The sequence below is a fragment of the Euphorbia lathyris genome, chromosome 4 (assembly GCF_963576675.1).
Source record: "Euphorbia lathyris chromosome 4, ddEupLath1.1, whole genome shotgun sequence".
Classification (NCBI taxonomy): Eukaryota; Viridiplantae; Streptophyta; class Magnoliopsida; order Malpighiales; family Euphorbiaceae; genus Euphorbia; species Euphorbia lathyris.
The window spans coordinates 45,095,718-45,098,764 of record NC_088913.1 but is presented as its reverse complement, the minus strand read 5'-3'; the positions used below and the strand labels follow the sequence as shown (position 1 = coordinate 45,098,764).

The 3,047-nt window shown below is 31.8% G+C and overlaps 1 long non-coding RNA gene across 1 annotated transcript; it reads right to left on the bottom strand.

Annotated features, from left to right (window-relative positions):
- Positions 1 to 666: 666 nt before the first annotated feature.
- On the bottom strand, positions 667 to 2,819 carry LOC136227745 (uncharacterized). The gene is made up of 3 exons (XR_010688213.1): positions 2,466 to 2,819; positions 1,895 to 1,953; positions 667 to 1,079 (listed from the first exon to the last, which is right to left on the bottom strand). It is a non-coding gene; the product is annotated as an uncharacterized lncRNA (long non-coding RNA).
- Between the last annotated feature and the right edge of the window lie 228 nt (positions 2,820 to 3,047).

The following is a 3,047-nucleotide window of genomic DNA, read 5'->3' as shown; positions in this document are numbered from 1 at the left end:
ACAAACGCTAACGAGGTTTGAGGAAAGGATTGACGACCCGGAACTCTAATGTCGTTTTGAATGCTTCCATGCTTTTTGTTCTCTGTAAACTTGTATCAATTCACACTTCATCTAATAAAAGTTCATACAATTCAACATATTTTTATGTAGTTACTTTGGTAAATGATCCGAAGTAAAGTTTTGGTGTTTTCATTAAAACGTAGTTAAATTCAAAATCTTTACAATGAAACTTTGTTGAACACTTGGGCAAATTAATTCTTACGGACGATATGATCGTTAGGTCGGCTTATCAGAAATTAGTGTAAATTTGGTCAAGGTAGAAATCTACTCAGAGCCAGGGGGATTATCTACAGTTCAAAGCCTTTTAATTGAAGGAGTTTATGTTTATTACACATTTATAATTTTTACAAAGTTTAAAGTTGTTTTCTTTGCTTAATGCAAACGAGTATAATTATTCTCTTGTTTAAACACTAAATGTTTCTGTTTTGTAATTTAAACTCAAAACATAATTGATTTCTAACATTCTACATATATTATAATCTGATTCTTATTAAATCAATGTCAAAACCAAATTCAATTAATGATTTTCTATTTTATAAACCTTAAGTCGTATTTAAACTATATCAAAATAAGTTTTTGTGAAAAAACGTTCCTTGTGGGATCGATATCTTTTTATTACTACAAGCGAAACCGTACACTTGCGGAAATCACTCAACACTTATCCTGATGATCAATACCCAATCTGTCCGCCACCGATGGAATGATCCACCTATCTGTCCAGAAATTGAGCGTTGATGTAACCCCCATCCTGGTCACATTAAAAATATACATCGACATCCAAGTAACTAATAAAGTCTCCTCATTTATTTTTGTCTATCAACAACCATAATCAATGAACCAAGCCAACACTATTTAATCAATAACATTAAATTCGGTCTAACCAATTAGTCCAACCAATAGTAAAATAAAATCCTAAATATGACAATGAAAACGCGAATGGGAATGATATGTTGTGCTGGCCGACCGGAATGCAGGATAGAATTGAAAATCTAACAAGTAGGAGAACCTCTGAACCTAGCCTGAAAAATGTGGCAAAGGGTGAGTTGCATACTCAATAAACATAATAACATGTATATATATATATATATATATATATATATATATAATTGTATTCTCCTACTCAATAAATCTAATTTAATCAATCAATCACTGATATATATAACTACAATAACTTAAACATGACACACTTTACTACTGATGATAACTCTAAAGCTTATTACGTTCTTTTTAAGGGCCCAGCTAAACTTAAGTTAAATATGTCCAATGGTCTCATGGTTAAGCAATTCATCAAAATAGGTATGCGCTATCATCTACTCTTTCAAGATACGCAACAAAAAATATATATTGTAATATTTTCATAACGGTACTGTTATCGTCTACTCTTGCAAGACACAGTACCAAGCTCGTCCCTTAATTAAATACCACCTTATCGTCTTCTCTTTCAAGACAGGTTCTCGTGATCATAGTATTAATAAACCTTTAGACCATTGTACACATTCGCTCAAGCTAGCAATTTACATTCTATGCTAACGGATTATCGATTTCTCACCATCCACCAAAACATAGACACCACAAGCCAAAGTACTCCTAATTTATAAAAAGGAACCATCTACTTAATTCCCTTTGCACTCCCAGCAAGTCATTTTTAAAATCAAAAAATGAATCAAACATAGTATACAAGTATTTCAATTAAAGTTAATAATACCAACAGACTCGTGGTGAAATATTTGGAAAATAAACATACAATGCAGCACATGCCAACACAGTATTACACCAATTGCAATATATAACTAATTAGGTCGAGTATATATATAAATACAATAATCACGTTTACCTTTCATCCAAGGAGCTAATTAAATTGTTCGGGTTCGTATTGACCCGTCACTTGCTCCCCTATAAATAAATAAACAAAATATGTTTATACAATGATAGACGCGTATCAAATTTGAGAAAACAATAAGTCCTTATCCTATATTGTGCTGTGAATGGAAGGTTTAAAGCTTCCAATTTATTCTAACCCTTCTACTTATTTCTTCCTATTTCTGCCAAAAAAACGAAAGTGAAAAAGGTCTTTATTTGTGGTAAATAAAATTATATGGTGTGAACTCAATTTAATTAAATTCATAAACTCCATAGTTGACATCCACTTAATAATATATATCCTAACATGTCATTCCTAAAGAAATCTATTTACTGATTTGTTTCCAAGGTTTCAAATTTCCATTTTCCAGGATGTTACCCAGAACTTCAGTAAATAATATCTAACATAAAAACTAAATTGTAGCATCAGTTAGGTTCTAACATATTTCGATTTAGATCTGAAATTTAACGTCTAAAAATTAAATTTTCATAACAGTATAGGAACCGGGAGAAAAAGAAGGTAAAATCTATCCGAAAATGCTCACCGGAGTTTCACCGGAGTGCGGTGGTCGATTACCGGAATTGTTAGAAGCTTGAACCGAGACTACCACGAGATAGCAAACGTTCAGGAGAGATTAAAAATACTTTTCTTTCACTACTACAACCGATTAAAAGGTCGGGATCTAACACTTTTCCGGTGATAAATGCCCACTCCGGTCACCCCACTTTTCGGTCAGAAAAATAGCAATAGTGATCTCAAAATCTTCCTCACGAAGTAAGCAATCTAATGGTAGAATTTTCGTTTCCATAAATTACCGAAATAATGAGTTATGAAGAAAAATAGGGTAGAAAAAACTTTAAGAAGATGAATAGCAGTTTTCCTTTTTCCCCACAACCTCTCTCCCTCTCTCCCGTAAATCCCAAAATCAAAAAGATAATAATAATAATAATGATGATGATGATGATGGATGGTCCCCACTATTTCATTTAATTAATGCTTGTTTTTCTATTTATTTTATTTTACTTTATTATTATTTATGGTAGAAAAAAAACTTTGGATGTTACAGTTTGATGCTCGTAAAATATATAGCAGTTAATAGGACAAGTGTATCATATAGCAACAAGTA